This window comes from Microtus pennsylvanicus, chromosome 3 (assembly GCF_037038515.1).
Source record: "Microtus pennsylvanicus isolate mMicPen1 chromosome 3, mMicPen1.hap1, whole genome shotgun sequence".
In the NCBI taxonomy this organism is placed as follows: Eukaryota; Metazoa; Chordata; class Mammalia; order Rodentia; family Cricetidae; genus Microtus; species Microtus pennsylvanicus.
The window spans coordinates 74,066,143-74,088,553 of NC_134581.1; the positions used below are offsets into that span (position 1 = coordinate 74,066,143).

At 45.7% G+C, this 22,411-nt stretch overlaps 1 long non-coding RNA gene across 1 annotated transcript in view; it reads right to left on the reverse strand.

Moving 5' to 3' along the window:
* Window positions 1-1,009: 1,009 nt before the first annotated feature.
* LOC142847070 (uncharacterized) overlaps window positions 1,010-22,411 on the reverse strand; it is a 79,142-nt gene continuing 57,740 nt past the window's right edge. The window contains exon 3 of the long non-coding RNA XR_012910124.1: window positions 1,010-1,505. This is a non-coding gene — a long non-coding RNA (uncharacterized LOC142847070). The remainder of the gene's footprint in view (window positions 1,506-22,411) is intronic.

A 22,411-nucleotide genomic window follows, 5' to 3' on the forward strand; every position in this document is an offset into this window, starting at 1 on the left:
GATTTGTACCCATAGAGCAATTCCAGCCAACTAACCTCAGAGACAGCTGAGATTCTCATGGAGAGTGACTGACTTGGAAAGGAAATATTCCCATGGCCACACCCTACAATACTATACAGATATGAAGAAGGATGAGGTACACACGTGTATGTTGATGGGTAAATTACCAATCTGCACAAGTTGCTGAAAACAGCAAACTATAAAATAATGATATAATCCTATGTGTAATTTTTTAAGGGTATCTGTATACACTCTGTTCACATGAAACCTTTCTGGAAGATTCACATTTGTTGGAGGTATTATCTTTCACTACTGGGACGAATTCCAGGCTAGGGAAGGAAACTATTTAATTTCTGGGCTTTTCTTTTCCTTTACTCTTTTGTGCCATTTGAATTCTGCTTTTCAAAGAAAACAGTTTTGAAAAAGAAAACTGTTCAGCATCACTAGTCATTAGGAAAATGCAAATCAAGTTTGAAATAGATGTCACTTTATACCCACAAGGAAAAAGTCAGGAAATGAGTGTCGGCAAAGGTGTGAAGAGACTGGAAGTCTGGTGCGCTGTAGAAATGCAAAATGGCGCCTCTGCTCTGGAAAACACCATGGTGCTTCCTCAAAGATTTTAAAGCCAAATTACTGTACAACCTATCAATTACACTGTTGTGTATATGTCGGCGAGAGCTAAAGGCAGAACTTGAGGAGCTACTAATGAGCACAAGTTCGTCCCAGCATTATCCACAAACAGAATCCACCAAAGTGATCGCCAATGCATGAGTGAATCGACAAGCAGAATGTGGTATGTCCTTTTAATCTTTTCATGGAATATCACTCAGTCTTCAAAAGGAGGAGCATTTGACATGATACAACATGGATGGACCCTGAGATAAAATGGGGGTATCAGTGAGCAGGGGAGATAGGGAACAAGGAATTCCTGTTTGATACACACACACACACACACACACACACACACACATTCAATTATACAAAATAAAAAGAATAATGGGGGTGGATTTTGATACTAACATATTTAATACCACTGAAATAGGTATATTGATAAACTTTATGTTATATGTGTTTTACAACAATAAAGAACTGGGGTAAAAGTTCGTTAATTCCACACATAATTTTCAAACTATAGTTTAAATACTAGCCTAGTCTACCCACTCACTTCCAAAAAGGACCCCCCAAGGGATGTGTTTTGGCTCAGTCTAACAAATTACTTTAAAGCTCAGCAGTTTTCAGCAGCACCTGCATACCACTCAGCTCAAATGTCATAGGGCAGGAACTCAGGAGCTACTGGGTAAGGCGACTCCTTCTGGGTGGTGCAGTCAGAGGTGGGTTGGGTTGCAGTCATCTGGGGTCCACCCAGGCTGGGGGGTGCCCTCCTACAGGTCGCTGCTGATGCTGCCTGGTAGTTGGGAGCTCCTCTGGGCTGGAACACTTGCGTCAGAGCAGCTCAGGGAGGGTTTTACATCCTTCATGGTGGCTACTTCCCCCAGAGACACTGCCTGCGAACATCAAACAGAAGCTGAGATTTTTCTGAGCCAGCTTTGATGCCACTGCTCTGCTCTGTGCTGGCGGAGGCAGTCAGGAGCTCCCACCCCACCCGGTTCCAGAATCAGGAGGAGGGACTGTGGACTGGGTTCACCAACACCGCTCACTGGGATGAGTATTAAAGAACCCCGGGGCTCTGTTTTGCCATTGCAACAAGCAATTTGCCTAGCACAGGAGAGAGACAGTGTCACGGGCCAATGACGAGGCAAAGGGCTCCACACTGCCCAAGGTCCCCCACCTCAACACTGGCTATGCATCACAGGGGGCTCCAGAAAAAGACATTGGCCTCCCCTGTTTTGTGCGGATCTGATAGCTCTGCTGAGGTAGCCTCAGGCAGACATGGGGGAGCAGTTGGACTTGCAAGGATCTTCTATTGCCATCTATTTATTAGTCCAAGAGTGAAGCTAGGGGTGCCGGGGCCTTCCCCTCTGTTGGCTCCAATGATAGCTTAATTAAGGAGCCAGTTCCTGCCTTCCTCTCCCACCACACATGCTCCCGACTCGGCCCCTCCCTGCTCACCCCTCTTCTCCTCCTTGTTCAAGAGCGTTGGCAGAAATTGTCAGGGAGTTGATCAGATTTATTCAATTTAGACTTAACAGACCTGGGACTCCTATTTCTCCTTCAGGTTCATAAGGTTTTTTATTCCATTTACAGGTTTATTCATTTATCAGATCTTCGTCTCAATTCACTTTAAGCACCAGGCACAGGGAGATGAGTTCAGGGGAGACACTCATCATTTATGGCTCCAGTTCCTCAGAGAGCTGTAGCATCCATTCTATGTGGGCTGTAGATCCCGGTGGGAAGGCCTTAAAGGGACAGGACTCCAAGTCTGCACATTTCCTAGGTGACTCAGAACCATCTCATGCTCCCCTGTGATCCCGCAGGTGGGCAGCTCTTCCACTTTCTGACTCAAGGAATACAACCTTCTCAGTCTTCCAGCTTCTCCGAAGCCTCACTTCCCCAGATCTGTAAGCACCCCAGACATAAGCACCCCCATCTCTAGTATCTGCCTAGCTGACCTTCGGCACCATGCTGTCTAGATGCTGCTACAGTTTAGGGCCCTTGACCTTCAAGGAGAAGTAGGAAGAGGAGTAACTTGTGAGATGCCCTGGGCTCTGAAGAAGAAGCTGCTACCCACAGAAACATCTCCCAGAAGTCCTTCACCTCCAGGAAGTCCCTGCACACAGCCATCTTTACCCTCCTTTAGCAGGTTTTCCATCATACTAGGAAAGACGGGGGGGTCCTGCCAATTATTAAACATTTTCATCAAGTCTGTTTTGATCTCGTTTCTCTGATTAATACACACACAGAGACACACCCAATTCTCCGGCACCCTCAGACACACAGACTTGTTTTTTTCACCACTGTGCAATCTCTTCCTACAGAAAGGCAAAGCAGACCCTCCCAAACCCTGGCCCTGGCATGGAGCCTGGGCCCAGGCAGTTATCTGGAGTCCCAGTTCTGAGTAGGAAGACAGAATTGTCCCTGCCCCTGTGTGAGTACACACAGTCAGGACTCGATTGGGAAAATCAATGTCCTGGCAGAGGCTGCATGTGACTGTGACATGCGTCAGCTTCTCAGTGCTGCTGACCTTCTTTGGGAAATAAAGGAGACAGATATCTTTTTTTTTTCCTTCCCCTTTCTTGTCCCCGGAGTGATGTACATGTGGGCCCAGAAAGAATTGGGATGTGACTGTTTCTCCACTCAGACAAGAGGAAGGAAAGACAAGCTCTGGCCACAGGAAGAACTTTCTAGAAAGTAGCATTTCAGGACAACAGAGAAAAGGCACATCTGACTCAAATCAGGAGGTATGTCCTGAATCTGCCTCCAGCGCCAGGACAGTCACCAAGTCACTTGGCCTCTCTGAGAAAGAAGTTCAGCCGGTTTTCTGTCTGACCTTCAGGGTGTTGGGGTGGGGATTCACTTGGAAGAGGCTCTCCTTGCTCTCTGTAAAATCCACCTCACTGCCCAGGGCATCCATTGGCATGGCCTGGTCTTTGTGGACACTCACCATGAGGGCAGGTATTTATCTAGATCCTGCCTTCTTCTGTCAAGATCAGAAGCATCTCGTGTGTTCAATAAACGTGTACAATGATTCAATCAATCAATAGGCTAATCGTGTGAAAGCGCTTTGAAAAGAATGAGATGAAAGATACTTTCATCATCAGAATGGTGACCCAGCAAGACTGAATGATACTTTCCACCCACAAAGACTCACCCAGGAACTCTGGCCTGAGGGGAGACAGGTTTAACTCGATACTGGGTGACGGCCCCATTGACCTAGAGAGGTGACACCACTCAGCAGGGCATCTTAAAGGAATCCCAGTTTCCAAGGCTTTTAAATGAGCCCCGAGGCTCCTTGCAAAATAAGTCGCAGGTATCTACAGGAGATCCAACCTTTAAAGGGATCTAAGTGTCTTCACTGCCCACCACCTTCTCCTCTCAAACCCTTGCAGGTAGATCAATTCCTCCAAAATGCAAAAGACACAACAGCAGATTCTACTCTAAGAGGCGTGACTCCAAAAAAATTGCATAGAAAAGGGTGGTAAGGGAAGACTACACTGGGAATGTCTACATGGAAGATTCGCCAGGAGACAGAACGGGTACAGTGTTGAGCCAGGTGAGTTGGCCACTCTGTCACAGTGGGGCACTGTGAATGGCTCTATAGGTATTGTTCATCAAATTGGGCACCCCCTCTGAGCTCACACAGCAGAAAATGAAGCAGCCTGCAGGAGGTTGCAAAGAGATGGAACGGAGCAGGAAGTTTTGTCTCTCCAAAGAGAACTGGTCCCCATGCAACAGCCTCCTTCTCCTTCTCAATTCCACTGCTGCCAGCTGTCCTTCAGTCACTTCATCTGGACTAGTTCACCGTGTCTTCAAAATTGAAATGGACAGCATCGCCAGACTCCTGCCACCAACACTGATGGGAGCGAATCCAGCACTTTGGGAACTTAGGAAGGGTTAACTGGGGGAGGAAATGAGGGTTATTGCTATATGGAGCTCTGTGGGTATGTCTTTGCTTTTGTAAACCAGCGTTCATGTCTGTGTTTTCATTGTGTGTGTGAACTTGAGTTGCATTACATGTGCATGTATGTATGTATTTATGTATGTATGCATGTGTGCAATTGTGCAGAAGATGCACTGTGTGACAGAGAGGGGCTGCTCCCAGTTACAGCTAAGCTCTGTGTCGTAGCTTCCTGCCTTCTTACCGCAGTTCAGTCAGAACCCAATCATTACCACCAGCTGGAGACATCATTTGGTGTCATTTAGCTTCGCAAAACTCCTACCAGTAGGGAAACCCAGGAGAGAGTTTTCTTGGAAAGGAACAAAAGTGAGAAAAAGAGAAAATGCAGAGGCACGGGAAGGAGAGAGGAAAGCACAGGTGTCTCAAGTGGAGCCGATCCAGAAAAGCATGTGGGGATGATGTGGGAGATAAACTGAGGCAGACCTGGGAGGGGGGACTTGAGGAAGAGGTTGGTCTTTGTTTGGTTAAAGTTGGGTTTCTAATGATTGTATATATGTCAAATTAAAACTAGAAATACTAAAGAGGAAAATCATGTAGATTTGTGTTGTGTTCTGAACCATTTGGAAGACCCACTTCCCTCTTCCCTCTCTACACACGTGTTGAAGAAGTCCTCTGGAACTCAGAGGTCAGGATGCTAGAGGACTTTCTTTCTAAGATACCCAGATTTGGATCTAGGGAGCTCGACCCTCAGCTTTGATGGGGAAGCTCCCTGTATGCATGGAGCTTGGAGGAGGTTGATATGGGACACCTAGCCTGGAACCCCCTGCACTCTTCTAGCTTAGTTTGGGGACTGATGAGGTGATTAGTGGAAAAATGGACAGGAGGATCTAGGTGCTGGTCAAAGACCCTTGCCAGTGCAGAGGCCCTATGGTTTTCTTAGAATCAAGGCTGTGAACAGCACCTTCACTGCTCTGACTCTAGAAGTCTCTCATATTTTTGTAAATTGTTAGTAGCAGAGCATTTGTAGTTGCCCTATTAACTCAGCCTGAGATTCCTAAATCCTGACCGGCTAACATTGACTCTTAGAAAAGACATCTCCTTTCCTTGGCAATATCTAACCTCTCTGGAGCACAGTTATAAAACATGGCAGCTCACATGGTCTTTCAATAGAAATCACACACTTCTTTTCTCAAGTTCCTAATTTTTTTTTTTCATTTAGGCTAACATGAACTACAGTCCTGAATCCAGAAGGGGGAAAGTCATTGAAAATTGAGCAGCAATAGAAAGTGTTATGCACATAATTGATGCTTATAAATGTTAAGCAGATGAATGAACAAATATAACTCAAAAGGTAGTCAAGGAAACACATGTGCACATGCGCACACACGTGCATGCATTCCTTATATATTGCATACTGATACTGCAAGAAGTGAAATGAATATCACGCTCGATATTCAAAGTTCTTGATAAACACATGAGTCCCCCCAGCCCAAAGTCACACTGATATCAGAATCCAGGTGTGGGGTGCAGGACTCATGAACTTAACACTGTCTAACAAACATTTCAAGAGTCCTTGGGGGAACAGTTACATTTTGGAATCTTTGGGTTAGTATCTGGTCCTGTAAAAATGACAGAGGGAGGTTAATATCATTTCCAGGACACCAGACCAATAAGCCGGGGGTGTTGGTTTCTATTCTGTAGTGCACTGTGTGTTCTTGGGCAACAAATCACCTCCCTTTATGACTTGGGTGTGGGCTTTTGTAGGAATTTAGAGAGCCAAACAAGACCTGCCCAAGATCAAGCCACTCAATATTCCGGCATGGGTTGGGGAGGGAGTCACAAGGCCTTATACCTAGTCTAATTGAGGACAGTTGATGACAGCAGGGGGTTAAGGAGAGCCAGATTTCCTTGAGGGTGTGGTCCCTAGTGTGATCATGTTCGGTATATGCCCTACACCTGTGCCCATACGAGGAGGCACTAATTGGATTCTGTGGGTTCTTTTTTAAAAAATAAGTTATGATTATGGGGAAACACAGGAGTGATCAGGAGAAGTGGGATGGGAGGGAGTGGAGGGAATGAGAGGTAAGATATAACCAACATACATTGTATCTATGTATGAAATTCTCAAAGAATAAATCAAAGCTACATTAAAAACCATCCGAGTCCATTGAGTTGTCGCCCATCCCAAACCACATGTTTTCATCCTCAGAGAGCGGGAAGAGAAACACAGTGAGTTCAACATCATCTTGAAGATGCCCTTGAGATGATGAGGCCCTTCCTTCCAGCCTGTCAAACTCACCTGCCTATGTAGAGGAGGAGGTAAGAGCCAACAGGTGCCTGGATACAGGTCAGCACAGCTATGTCGCCTACCAAGCCTCCTGGACGAGTGGGAGGAAGAAGACCCACGCTGGAGCTTCTTGCCCTCTCTGGTAGTCACCCAGGTCTCCTGGAAATGGCATGGAGGGGAAGCTTTAAATCAACGTGCGGATTATAGTCATTCTGTTTGCCTTTTTCCGCAGTAGATCCGATGATTTAAATTAGGTCTCGATTCTTGTTTAAATTATAGTTTACTGTTCTGCACCCCGCTCAGAAGTGAATTACCTTAAGCAGCAGTATTAATAACATGGTTATAATTAAGCCTCATTACTGCAGGCAGTTTGCTGAAACAAATTGCTTCTTCATTATTATTATAGCACCTTTGGTAAAAAGACATTTCCCCAGAATGCGACCTTGATGCTTTATATAGTAAAAGCCGAGATATGATAGAGATGTAAGGACGCATTAGCATCCTTTGCCTTCTCTATCCGGCTCATTAGGAGGAAAGGAACGCGAGGCAAATCCAAACAGCCTTGATGACAATTTTAATCCGTACGAAATGGATAATGAATCGTTTTGAACTTTCTGCGACATTTTTGTAATGGTGTTTTATTTATATGACGCTACTACTAAAATGAATAAATAAAAAAAAGAAGAAAGAAAAAGAAAAAAGAAAAAAGAGATAAACAAGCCGAGGAGCAGACTTACGAAAACCCAGGGCAGTCTCAGCAGACAGCCAATGGCGTTGAACTTCAGCTTGTTAGCATCAATTGGTTTGAGAGTTTCTGGCCCAGAGCCTGTTACTTGGAAGGATAGAGAAGGGAACTGGCCTGTCTGTTTATTCTAATTCGTCTGCCTGCCTCTGGCGGCCAGGCCTGGGAAAGGAAGCGGCCTGCAAGGAATGACCTAGAAACTTTGCAAACCAAGTTTGAAAGGAATGTGAACATCTGAGATTCGTGGAGCCCCGGGATATTCATTTTTAATGTCCACTGGGGCTCTGGAAGCTTTGGCATTGTGCCACAACCCCCTCACCCCTCCTCACCCCCCTCTGCATCTGCCCCATCCCTCCTACTCCCCATCCTCCGGAGTGCTGAGAGGAAAACACTTCTTTGTAGACTAGGCAACTTGGCTTGGTCATTTCCTGTTTTGCTTATTAATTACTCTTTTTGATGATAATTAAGACTCTGAAAACTAATTTTGTTCGGTGATTTACACCCTTTTTGTAATTAGATGTGGTGATTATAACAGAACCCTGCCATAGCCATATTTTCTTAGAAAGAGGCAGGACAGAAACTCATACAGGCAGAAATTTTACACATGGGATTCTCCCTCGGGGAGAGCAGCCTTGCTCTGGTAGCCGAGCTTCTTCTTGCTGGCTCAACCTGTGGCTCTACCCGAGTGCTTTCAGAGGAAGAGCTGGGCCGAGCCTTTGCTGCCTGCCTCCAGGGAGCGATTCCAACAGACTCTGATCTATCTCTCCCGACTTTAGCTCCAGCTGGAGATGATGCAGTCAGTCCTGCCATAACGATACTCTCTAATGGTGTTCATGTTTCTGTCACCAGCTCGGCCACAGCGGAACATATGGCATAATCAGTAGAATAAATCATCGCCCTCTCCCTGACCCCACCCCAAGGAAAGAGCGGTCCTCACAAACCAGCTGCCCAACCCAGAACCCAGGAACCAACTTCCAGGGCCATGTGTCCTTGTCCCTGTGCAGCAACAACACTGCACCTGACCTACCGCATCCCAAGAACATGAAATGCTGAGTGAGGACTTCCGGGGTCAGAGCTAGCTTGGGTCCGTACTAACCTGGCTCTGCTGGTCCCTAGCTGTGTGGTGTTAAATAAGTGCCTTGATGGTTCTGAACTGTGGTTCTTACCGTCCTAACCCACAGCTGTGCTAAAGGCACAAAGATTAAATTAGGAAATGTATCCAAAGCGCTGAGCAGAACGCCGGGAACACTGTAAATCTCACCAAGTGGGAGTTATTACCATTCCTCCTGCCTGCTCTTTCGGCTTTCTCTAGGGAGGTAGCTCTTACACTGTGCACCGGATGAGAACTCAGCCTTCAGGACGCCTGGGGAAAGGTCAACGGGCCAGTTAGGGGACTCTCTTTATGACATAAAAAGCTCCCAAGAATAGCTGGCAAGTTTGGAACAAGCCTCCGGGCCTGGAGCCCTATATCCTCAGTGGCAGAGCTGCTGAGCTCAGCTAGGCAAAAGAGTGATGACGAGGAAGAGGCCTCCAGATTCTGCCTGCTTCTCTACTACCTGCCCTTCACTACCCTTCCCTACCTTTCCCTCCCCTTCCCTACCTTTCTCTACCCTTTCCTGGTGGCCAGTGCTATGGGGTTCATTACCACTTACCTCCATCAAGGGCCTCTGCTCTTTTACTTGCCCTTGCTTTAAATCTAGCTGAGAGCTGAGCATGGAGAGGTCGTAAGGATATTCATGTAATTTTCATGTATGTGTGAGGAGGTACACTCATGTGTGTTCTTGAGTATGCAGAACTCATACTCAACTTCAGGTGTTGATCCACATGAACTCTCTGCCTTGCTTCTTTAAGATAGGGTCTCACTGGAACCTAGGACTGGGTGATCAGGCTAGATTGGCTGGCCAGTGGACTCCAGGAATCCTCCTGTCTCATCCTACCCAGCCTTTTACACGGCATGTGTGCTGGAGATGAAACTCAGATCCTCAAGCTTGCATGGTGAGCATTCTACCAACTGAATCATCTTCCCAGCCGTGCCATGTCATTCCTAACCTTAAACAGCTTGCAACTCTGCAGGACTGCTCTCATGTGTGGGAGACATCTTCCCCATGTCCTCTTCATGAGCTGTTGTACATTTGGATGGTCAGAATGGAAATCTCAGACTGGACAAGTCAATTGTCCAAGGTGACCTTGTACCAGACCCAGGTCTGGAGGTGCAGTATGTCTCCCATGAGACTTTGAGTCAGGAAGTACAAAGATCCAGAAATGTTCAATGAGCTCAGAATGGCTCCTCAGAAGCAGCATGCAAGTAAGATACCCAAGGCAAAGAGGATAACCAGGTGCAGAGAAGGTCACATACACACGAGTTGGGCAGGTCTGGCATGTTCCACAAATGGAGGAGCCAGTGTGGCAGCAGAAGCCCAAGGTACATCACAAGAACGGAGACTGATTGACAGGTTAGAGGCTCCTGAAAGGCTGAAAAGCCACAACAAAGGGTCTAAGCTTTTTCAGCATGGCTTTGAAGGATGCTGAAGGGTGGAGAGAAGGCTAGGGACTCCACTTACATTTCTAGAAGGTCTGTGACAGCAAGGAGGATTGAGAGTAGAGCAAAGGTGGGAAAGTCCAATGGCCTCAGCAGGGATTAACGGTCCCCTGGGAACCCCAGGTGGAGGCAAGCACTAGTGACTGTGTGTTCTCAGTTCTCTCTCTGAGCTCAGCCTCCTTGGACCATGTGGACATCTTCCTTCCTCTCCCCTGGTCCTTTCAGACTCAAGCTTGGCAATCACCTTCTGTTCTTCTTCTCACATGACTTCCTCTTCTTGGACCTGCCTAGCATCTCCCTGGGACCCTGCCAGAGGCCCTTGGAGAAGGCAGCCCAATATCTGCTTCTACCTAATCACAATCTGAATGCTAAAGTCCTCAATGCCACCTCTGTGGCTTCTGGACATTGGAATCTGATCCTCAGGAGTTCCCCACTGTCTTCTGTCCTCCTTCCTCCTTGCCACATTTCTGACCCCCTGGCACTCTTGGTACTAGAGTATTTGGATGCTAGAGCCACCACAGCATGCTTCTCCTGCAAGGGCCTGGGTGGCATTTGAGGCAAAAAGTCACAAAGCTAAGGACTGAGCTTTCGAGGCCCTCCAGTCTCTTGTCACTTCCCTGTTGGGCACAGAATCACCAGTGAGCCCAACTGAATGATGGCAAGTGTGCAATTAGATCAAAGATCACTGCAGAGAAAGAGCTTGGCCATTGTGCATGAAGAGATGGACTAGGCAGGGCGTCTTGGAACCTTTCCCTCAGGTGTTTAACCGCTTGTGGGCTGAACTGCAAAGAAACACAGAATATGTTCCTCACAGGTTGCAGAAAGTCTCTTGCAGTAAAGAGCCAAGTCTAACTACTCTGTCACTCCATACATAGCCCACCAGTCAACAAAGAAAGGCACAGTCCCACCTAAGGGAGAGAGCGAAGCAGAGGACAGGAGCCTGGGAGCTCAACACAATGTCTTTGGTTATTCTGGGGCTGATTTTCCAGTTAGCAGGAATTCCTATTCCTTCATGTCTTAGGGCAGATCCGTGGTATGGACATGGTATGGAGAAAGTAATGAAAGGGCCAGTGCTGAATTAAGTTGTGTAGCAGGCAACTGTGATCCCTGGTGGAGACCAGGAAGACTATAGAAAATGATAGGAACTTGAAGATAGCTTTGCAACGTTACCCGAATTGCAAGCAGCGCTAGTATTAAATATATAATGAAATATTGTTTAATATATTTTCTTGCATTTCTGTTATATAATGCTTCCTGACCCCTCACCTGCTTTTTGGTGGAGGGGAACAATCAGCCCTTTGTATTTGTGGATTTCCATATGCATTTCAACCAGCTGTAGATGAAAAATACTTTTTAAAAAAATGCATCTGTATTGAAGAACACAGACTTTTTTCTTACGCAAATCCACTAATAATGCAATATACCAACCATCTACATACTATTTAATTATATTAGGTATCATAAATAATTTAGAGATAAAACCATTCAACAGGATGCATGCAGGTTATAAATGCTATTATAGAATATACCATTTTATAAAAAGGATAGTTTGAGTATGAAAGGCCCTCTACAGGCTTGTGTTGAATACTTAGTCCCCAGTTGGTAGCTCTATTTTGGAAGGTGATAGACTGGCTGGAGGTGGAGCCTAGTTGGAGGAAGTGAGTCACAGAGGGCTGTATCTTGTATTTACTCCTTCCTGTTACTGCTCCTTTCTGTTCCCATCTGCTGTATCCTTCCTGCCATGATGCATTGAAGTTCTGAAACCAAGTGCCACATGCATGTTTCCTTCCTTGTATTGTTTCTATCCCCACATTGTGTCATACTGACATGAAGGTCTAATTTAAGGGAGTTGATTTCTACAGATTTGGCACCCAGGAATGGTCCTGTAACCTCCTCCATGATGATGGTTAATCTTCATAGTTAAGTTGACTTGACTGGGCATCCAGGGATCGTCCTGTAACTTCCTCCATCATGATGGTTAATCTTCATAGTCAAGTTGATTGGACTGGACATCCAGAGATGGTCTTGTAACCTCCTCCATCATGATGGTTAATTTTCATAGTCAAGCTGACTGGACTGGGCATCCAGGAATGGTCCTGTAACTTCCTCCATCATGATGGTTAATCTTCATAGTCAAGTTGACTGGACTGGGCATCCAGGAATAGTCCTGTAACTCCCTCCATGATGATGGTTAATCTTCATAGTCAAGTTGACTGGACTGGGCATCCAGACAGAGATGGTCTTGTAACCTCCTCCATCATGATGGTTAATCTTCCCGGTCAAGTTGGCTGGACTTAGAGTCACCTAAGATGGAGAAGCACCTTCAGGAGGATTAGCTGAGAGGAAGGACTCCCCACTGAGTGTTTATGGCACCATCATATGGGGATCTGGATGAAGTAAGAAGGGGCTAGGGACAGAGTTAGCTGAGCAGCAGTCTCTGTTCTCACCCCTTCTCTTTCTCTCCCATCCATTGCCTTGTGAGCCACTCTGTTTTGTCACACCCTCAGCCATAATGGACTGATGTCTCTGAAACATCTCACACCAAGAACCATATCCTTCCTCATTCAAATGATTCTTTGAGGTGTATCATAATACACTTTCATAAAAGTAACTAACATAGCAGTGAATTCTGAGGGTGACTATTTATTTGTGGCTAACTTGCTCCATGGACTCTGAGCTTATAAAGATCAGAAACCAACATATTCATCTTTGTTACTGTGACATGGCAAGACAGCGCAGAGTTTCCTCCATCTTCATTCTTGCTGAGCCCAGATCAGATTTAACTAGAATTTGATCTCTCTGATGGAGAATTCATGGAAAATTGTCCAATTCTATGCTAGGAACCTGAGGTCAAGATGCCCCAGCTAACTTATCTTTGCTTCTATCAAGCTGCCTGCTTGGGCAGAACTCCCTCCAGCTAACAGCTTATCATAGCTTCGGTTAAACTGCTTGCTCCTACAAAGCATTCCTTGAAGTTGATGAACAAGGTACCAGGACATGGTTTTTGCCTTCAAAACCACCATGTGCTAGACACTCAAGACTACACTGGAGTCTCCGAATACCTGAGAGTAGTCCCAGCAGCTAGAAGAAAGACTTTCAATTGACTCTGTGTCTGAGCAATCATCTCTGGTAGACTCCCCATAACAATACTAACAGGTTGGTGATGCCAGAGCTAGTCAGTTTCCAGTTACAGCTTATTGAATTAATCACTAAGTAGAAAGAAGGGGGAACAACATAGTGACATTGTGTGCAGACTTCTGCACCAGATAAAAGTAGGCTTTTATTACTCAATCCTTAACTATACTTCATATCAAATGGCTGTCCTCTTTGTGAAGTTAAGCTCCAAGAAGTTTAAGATGTTAGTATGCATACAGGTATTTGAACTGGTATCTGTTTGGTTGTAAAGTTCATATTGTAGTTATCTATCTAGACAGAAACTATAACATAAGCTTTTATGCCTCCATTTTTTCATACTTATGTAACAATTGCTGTTTATGATTCATACCTCCCAACCCTCAGTCCATATGTTGCCCTACTCTGGTATTTCAGGGTGCCGAGTGATGCCCCCCTCCCAAAAGTATGTCAAACCCCAATCCAGGATTTTATTCAGGTAGAGTCACCCAATCCAGACAGATTCACCAGAAGCAACTCTGGAGAAAGAACCAAAGAGAGAGGGCTTTGTTGGTCTGTGACATGGTTCCACCCTTTGCAGCCCTTTCCTGATGCACAGGGCAGAAACCAGGAAGTTGTCTTCCTCAGACTCTGGTCTAGCCTGTGCTTGTGAAAGAGTCTACCAATGAGAGGTTGCAGACTCAGAGTCCAAAGGGAGGAACACAGAAAAACTTGGGGTTTTCCAGACACATGCAGCTTTGCATGCATCTGGTTTCCTCTAAATCTGTACACCTGGATGCTCCAGGCACCTGAGACCGTGAGTGACAGACCTCCAAGATCTCTGCATTCAAGATTTCCTGGAGGCCAGCCTCTGCCTTCTGGAATTTTCTACCTCAGCTCTTTTTATGGGGAGGGGGGCTGTGAAGGTTTAATTCCGTGACTTGAATTAATTTCTTCCTCTATTTTTCAAAACTAGCTTCTGGCCTCCTGATCCAGCACTGATGTGTGCAAGGATACTCACCAGGACTAACAGTGCTATGGTAGCATTGGAGGCCCACTATTGGAAAGCTGTTTCCTTCTGGTCAAGAGAATGGTATCCACCTCTGGCCTGGGTGGACACCTAACATGCCAAGCTACAGAAAATGTAAGAGTGAATCTAGGTGGACCTGTCAATCACCTGGCTAAGAGACCACTCCTCAGAAAAGTGTGTTCACCTAACACTGTGCTAAAGAGATGGGAGGGATAATTGTTCCCCTAATGAGATGATGTGCTTGGCCTTCTCAAGTTCCTGCTCTTTCTGCAGTTGCTTTGGAGCTGCCATGAGGCTCTGTAAGTACAGCCTGTCTCTCTGATTCCTTGCTCAAAAAGTGTGTAACTTTCCCCTTCCCCTTTTCCTTCTTTTTTGTCTCTTTTCGGTGACCTCTGGAATCTAACTATATTTTCCTTGGTACTTTGAACTTTTGCTCTTTCTCTAAAGCTACCTCCTTTCTGCCCTGTGGCTGCTTGCCTAGCCTCCAGGCCTAACCCAAAAGGCATGGCTTTCTCCTTTTTCTTTTCATCTTCCTCTTCCAGGAAGTTGCTGAGGCTATGGATTTCCTGCCTATACTTGAGCTTTCTGAGCCCATTACTCAGATAGGAGATTCAAATTTCCCCAGTGGGGGGGGGGTGGTGGAGGCTTCCCAAAATTTCCAGTAGCCATGGTTATAGGAGGGTGTATTCTGGCTCTGCTAGATGTTTTCTGAGTAGCCTCAAGATGAAGCCTTAGGAGAATGGGATGAAGATGAAGCGGGACTTGGTGGCATCTGAACGTGAAATCTAGCTCACCTATGGCCAGTGCTAGCCCAGACAGGCTTCTGAATGGCAGAGTTGATTAAGTTCTCCTCTGTAATTGTACCCATTCATTGCATTTGATTAGAGGTAGCAGCAACATCTTTGTCCTTCAAGTGTCTCCTCAGTTCCAGCAGAGAATTGCCCTCAGAGGCTCTCCCTGGACCTCAGCCATCCAAACCCTTTCCAAATTCCAAAGACCCAGTAATAATGGTTCTTTACCTAAAAGTCGGCAGCCTTTTTAGCCCCACTCTGCCTGCCGCCCCTTTTCCTGGGTGAGATTCTTCCTTCCAAATCAGGCTGGAAGAAAGACCTTTTGCTTGTATAACATGATTCCAAATGCAGTGCATTTTTTCTCTCCTTGCTATTGAAAAAAAAAAACTTTCCCTACTCAATACCTGACCCTGCCCACTTACCCCCACCCCCTAGGTGGTATTTTAAGATTCTACAATTAGATATTCATAGTTTTGTACATTAACATAGAACCTCTGGCCACCATTAAAATGCAAATCCCCTGGGAGAGGGAACACAATAAGGCTTAGCAGTCAGCACAGCTAATGGAAAGGACAGGGTTGCCAGACACAGATAATGAAAGTGAGACTCCCATCTCTGCTGGTGACCTCAGGCTAATTTCTCTTTGCCTCAGTTTCTTTGCTGGCGAAAAGGAGACTATAGGCCTCGTTTTCCTCGTAGAATCTTCAATGAGCCTTGGTAAAGGAGCATATTTGCCCACTGTGAGTTCCTACTTTATCTTAGAAAGCCATAGTTATTGATTAAAAACTTATTGGAGTTTGGATACCATTATTGGAGTTTACATACATTGTACATTTTCGGCTTTCCAGATCCCTATCCAAACAGTGCTGTGATTGTCTATGACAGGGCTCAGGACATGCTACCCTAGGCATCTATGTCAACAGCAGCCAAAATTTCCCCCTGACTTTCCACCCACCCCATCTTTCTCTACTGATGGAAGGATAAAACCCAGAAAATTATCTGGCCTCAAAGTAGGTCATAAACCTTCATGTCTACCAAATATTAAAAGGAAGAGTCTTCATCTATAAGGCAGAGAGATGCAGAAAGACTCTGGGCAGGGCTTGCTAAGTTTAATACCACTAGATCCAGGCTTCCCACCACTCAAAGGCCAGTACTCCTGAGATGAGACCTCAGAGAAAAGAATTGGGCTCATTCAAGGTTCAGCAATCATGAGACAACAGAGGGGTTCTCCACTCATAGGTCCATGCAGAGTTTCTGCCAAGTAGGAAAGGGAAACCTGGGCAGGAAGGCCCTATGTGGGGGGCTGTCTTTATTATCAGGGTGTAAACCTCTTTTTACTGTTCTCTTGTTATTCCGCTTGAATATTACAATGGGTTCCTAACTCCTGAAGGGGAAGAGTTCCTTTAGTGCCTCTTCAACTTCTAGATAAGTTAAGCCCCATGTTAACACACCTACTTTGTTTCAGTTGAAGGAACTGAAAGGTTAGGAAAGTTTTATAAGGGCCATCCAATTTCTAGAAACCTAAGAGGAGTTATTCAGTAGCATCTTAGGGGGCGGGGCCTCTCTTTAAAATGTGTACTGCTCTGTCAAAGGACTGGGGAAGGATAAACACCTCACCTTCTGGCCCTCCCCTAAGGGGAAGAGATGTATCATTAGACTACTCCCTCTGTCCAATCATACTTCTGCACTTCCCCACCAAACAGCATACAAATAAGTTTCTTTATATCTTTGGGTCTTCATTTCTTGAAGGTTCCATGTATATGATGCGTCTATTAATTAAACAAACTTGTAGGTTTTTCTCTTGTTAATCTGTCTTTTATTTCAGGATCCTCTGCCTAGATTCTGGAAGTCATTTCCTGTCCTCACCTTCTGTCTGTGCAAGTGAAGACACTGTAACACAGCAAGGTTATTGCTTTACCAAAAGGGAGAGACAGTGTTGGCCTCCAAGCGGCCTGATATACAAACTTGTACTCCTAAAGGTATCTTGGCCAAATATTTCATAGAAACATTTTTGTGTACTTTAGACTTTAAAGAAAAAAAAAGTGGTCCCTAGGAACTAAAAAGGTGGGATTTTGCTAATGAGTTCAGATGATGCAAGGTTGGTCAGGAAGATAAACTGTCCCAGGGCAGCCTCCTGACTCCTGTCCCTGCTTGGCTTAATTCAATGTTTTCCTCTTCTCTTCTTTCCTTCCTCCTCATCATGCTCTTCTTTCTTTTTAGTTAAACTAACTAGAAGTTTATTGAGTAACTTTTGCCATAGATTTCTGTGGGATACATATACACAGCCAAATAAAAGTTAAGAAGAAGAATTTTCTAGAAGAATGTATACCATACATGTTCAGTAGTTGCGACTATATGCTATGTCTGAAATCGCTCAGACATTTCATAAAGTTACATATTAAATACATGGACACTCTTCTGCACTTTTACCTGACATGAGTGTCTTAATTAACGTTCTGCCGCTCTGACAAAACACCATGAACAAAAAGCAAGTTGGTGAGGAAAGGGTTTATTCAGCTTCCACTTCCATATCACTCAAATGAAACCAGGACAGGAACTCAAACAGGGCAGGAACTTGAAAGCTGGAGCTGATGCAGAGACCATGGAGGGGTGCTGCTTACTGGCTTGTTCCTCTTGGCTTGTTCAGCCTGCTCTCTTATAGAACCCAGGCTCACCACAAGCCCAGGGGTGGCCCCGCTGACAGTGGGCTGAACCTGCCCCCATCAATCACCAACTAAGAAAATGCCTTACAGGTTTGCCTACAACAGCGAGGCTTTTTCTCAGATGACATTCCCTCTCCTCAGATGGCACCAGCCTGAGTCAAGTTGACATAAAATTCTCAGAACAGTGAGGGACAAACTTCAGAGCAGACAGAGCCGGGTGAGAGGAAGAAAGGAGGCATGGGCTGCTGGCGGTGCTTGATTCCTGCCATACTCCGGCCAGCTTTCCCAGGAGTGGCTAGGTAAACCCAGAGGCCGGAGAGGAGGCCACTCCCTTCAGCTCATTTCTGGACCCATAATGGTTTCCAGCTTCTTCATTTGTATGCGTAATTGGCAGTTCCTTAACAGCTCATTAGGAAAGTAGAGCTTTTTGTGACCAAGAAAAGGGGAACAAATCCCTGGGGGTGGAGACGTCCTTGAGGATCTGCTTAAAAGTCTTGCAAAGATAGGACTAAGTCTCAGGGACTGAGAGCTCCAGGAAGCTCAATAATAATTGCTGGCCCTGCATCACAGGGTAACAATTCCCATTGAGGTCAGAGTGTGCCTTTGTCATGGGTCAGGGCAGATAGGCACAGGGCACTGGCTAGTGCAGGGCCACGCAGACCTGGACACTCAGAGAGGTCAGCCTGAGTCCCCTGGGCATCCGAAGATGGTAGTTGACCCTTCATGGTGTCTAGAATCTCATGCCGAAGGGACGTTCGTGGAAACTGCATGTGCTCTGTGAGCTTCTACTAAGCTCTGTTTATTATCCCTGTTTCACGTTCTGGGTTGTTCTAATCCTCACAGTAGAATTCAGCTACATTAACCCTCTGCATTGCTTTTATAAGAACAAAGATTATAGCACAAAAAAGATCAACTAACATGTTGAAAGTCCAACAGGCCTTGGAGCCAGATCTCAGTAGTTCAGAAAACGCCTTCCCCTACCTGCACAGCTGTTCAATAAAAACCCAAGAGCAGCGTGCTAAGTGTGAAAAGATACGTGGACTGCAAATGCCACAGGAACAGAGGGGAGGTAGAGGCTGCTTCATACTGGGGAAGCCAGGGCAGGCTTCCTGCAAGAAGCAGGCATTTGAACCAGGTTCAAATGAAGGAGTAGGATTATTCAAAAAAACAAACAAAGGAGACATGGACAGGCTGGGGTCAGGATGCAGAGTGAGGCAACAGTGGATCCCTAACGGGACGTCTCACCATCTTCTGGAGGGCAGTTACAGAGCCACACACGAGAACAGTGGAATGTGGGTAGGTAAGAGAGAAGAAGACTGGGGAAAGGACAGAGGGCCCCAGCCTCTGAGAAATGAAAGCTACAAAGATGGTCAAGGAAAAAAAGATGTGTTTCAGGAGGATGGTGTCTAGCCAGGAGAGGTATAGTTGTACTTGAGACCTGGGTAGCATGATCAGGCCTGGGATTGGCTCTGGGTTTCAGGGAAGCTGGTTTATTCCCTGGGTTATGTTTCTTTCTGCAACTGTAACACACATCAGAAAAAGGTTATAAAGATAAAAAGGTTAATTTGAGGTACCGTGATTGATTGGACCCATTACTTTGGGCTGATGACCAGGAAACATAAGATAGTGTGAGCAGGAGGCAAAGAAAAGCCATGCACTTCACCATCAAGGAGCCAAAGACAGGGAGGGACAGGTCCCATAACACCTTCAAGGGTACACTCTAAATCACCCCAAAACACCTTCTCTAGAACCCACCTCTTAAAGAATCTGACACTACCCACTGTGGCTGAGACCTAAATAGTTAATAAACAGGTTTCAGAGAATGTTTTTAATGCAAACCGCCACATTTCCTCTGGCTCCCTTGGCCTACAGGACCCCTCGTCCTGCAGCCCCTTCCTCTCTCCCACAGTAGCCAGACAAGACGTGCAAACCTCTCCACCTCCTGCCATGACCTTCCAGAACGAGCCTCACAGTCACCCCTCAGTGAAGCCTGTCAGATTCCTTTCTTCCTAGAGTTAAGGAGGAGCTCACTGAGGGCCTCGCTGGTACTTCCAGCCTCCTATACCAGATCTTTCTCTACCTCCCATGAAAATCTCCGCGTGGCTCCATTCACATTTCCTGACAGATCAATTGGCTGTCATTTTTCACGTATGCATTATCTTACCATGTAGGTCACCAAGCCTGGCACATCTCTGTTTCCTTGGGGCCCCTCCCCCTTGATCTTCCAGTCTCCATGCTCACTTGTATGGATGTGAGTTCCCTACCCCTTGCTCCACTCACTGGCTGATTTATTCTATGAGAACAGCAATGGTTACAGCGGGCCTGGGTCCATAGCTTGCTAAGTCACCAGGCAGTCCCCAAGTGCTGTTGCCTCTTGTGTAGCCAATTTACAGACAGCAAATAAGGTATCTGCATGTGTCTGACACATGCTGGATACCAAAGCCAGTAGGTGAACTAGTGAATTAACCCATAGCATACACAGCTCCTGTGGTCCAAAGGGCAATAGAGAGATTCATACACTCTTTGCTACCACCCCCTGCCCTTTCCAATCCACTGGGCCCCATGTGTCTACGAACACAGATACTTCTTTCAAACAAGCGACATTGCATTCCCTGGATAGCTCCCAGGACACTGGGTCCACGTGGGCAGAAGCAAATGTCCCGGAAACCGTGAAGTTCTGAGCCAGCTCTTACCTCAATGGTCCACTCCCTAGCTGGCCTGAAGTCACAGGACAGGATGTCTATAGCCACATTCTTCCATGGTGCGGTGATGTAAGGGGGCCAGTTTCCCTTCCAATACCACCGGTGGGAGATGGCCTCACTGTAAGTATTGCAGCTGGGATGGAAAAGCATCCTGGCAGTCAGGAGCCAAGGAATACCACAAAGTCACTGTACGCCTAGCCTAGCAGCTCACAGCCCTGCTCCAGGGAAAGGTTCCCCCAATGTCACAGCTCTGCCCAGGCAGAGGAGGATTTCCTTTACAGTTCTGCTCAGGTTCCTAACAACTCTGCTCTGCTAGGAAGGTTTCTCTGGAGAAACTGGTACAACCCTGCTCTGCCCTGCTCTGGCTCCAGCGAAAATTGTTAACATCTCTGCTCCACTCAGAACTGATTCAAGAGGTTTATATTGGGAGGACGGATTCCAGGAGGGGGCCTACTTCTGCCAAGGTAGAAAAACACAGCTCCCAACTGAACTACAGGCCTCATATAGGGCTTCTTAGGGGTGGAGTTTTTCCAGAGTGAAGATTTTCAGGGTGGGAATTGGTTGACTTTCAATCCCTGAGCTTGGACAAGCTCAGAGATTGGCTGGATCTCATGATCAGGGATGGGTTGGTTTTGTGCTCAGGGATTGGCTAGTTTTCCTGATCAGGAACTGGTTGGTTTTTGTGCTGAGTTGGTCAGGGGCAAGAGTGTGTTTCTTTCACTGCCCCACATCCTCTGCACCACCACAGCCCCACATTCTTTATTCTAGGTTCAAAGAAGTCCGGCTGAGTTTAGCTCTGCTTCCAAAACTAGTTGCACTCAAGGACATTTATGACACTGACCAGTCAGTCGAATCCATAACCCCAACTAAACAATGTGAACTTAATCTTAGTTAGCAAGGACCGTGCCAAGCTGAGATCACAACCCCAAGGTGCAGTCCTGGCAGCACAAATGTATCTGAACGGCTAGTGACCCAGCGTCACTCCTCTGTGCAAGCCAGAGGATGGCACTGAAAGTCCCCTGAGCTACCATCCATGCACCCGAGTGGCAGCTGCTGATGTGCTGGACTCACAAGATATTTTTCCCACCCAGCTCCCAGCCAGAAAATCCTTCCCTGATGCTGACCTGCACAGATACTCTTGCACAGCAAGTTCCTTCTTTTACTGTTAGCCTCTGGCATCCAGTCTTTCTCATCCCTCTGTTTTGGGAAAGAGTTGGGGTTTGCAGCTTGTGCCTGACCAGAAAGAGAAGGGAGCTTACTACAACTGACTCCATTCAGCCTGCAGTATTCAGATCAAATACCATCTTTCCAGAAAGAACTTTCCCGACCATGCAATTTAAACCAGGCCCATACACATCATCTTAGGTACCTGTTTCTCTCAGTCAGCATGTCAGGGGAATGCTGATCACTTGCATTTATAGAACTATGCATTGTGATTTGTTATTTGTTGATGAAATAACATGGAATGGATTAAACAATATGAGACACTCAATAAGAAAACTCACAATTCTGGCATCCGTTAAAAAAGCACCAAACATTCAAATATATATATATATATATATATATATATATATATATATATATATATATATATATATATATAGAGAGAGAGAGAGAGAGAGAGAGAGAGAGAGATAAAGTTTATCAATTGAAATAGATTTAGAACTGACATAGGTATCAGAATTCACACATGATACCCAATCCAGTTGTTGTAACTGGATTTTATGTAGTGAGGGACAAGCCAAGATGCAGAGGAGACAAAAGAGGAATAATTTAAAATTCTAGAGATGAAAATTACATTATATGAAATGACAACTGTACAAAGTAGGACTAATGGCAGATTAGACATGGCAAAAGGAGAGATCAGTGACTCTGAAAACAGCAATAAGAAAAAAAGAAAGTAAGTAAAATGAATCAGAGAAAATAGAATATTTAAAGTGAACACATTCGAAGTAAGGTGTAGGATGCCCCCGAACACTCTAATATACAGGCAATTACAGTCTGCAAGAGAGGTGAGGTAGAAAATGTAT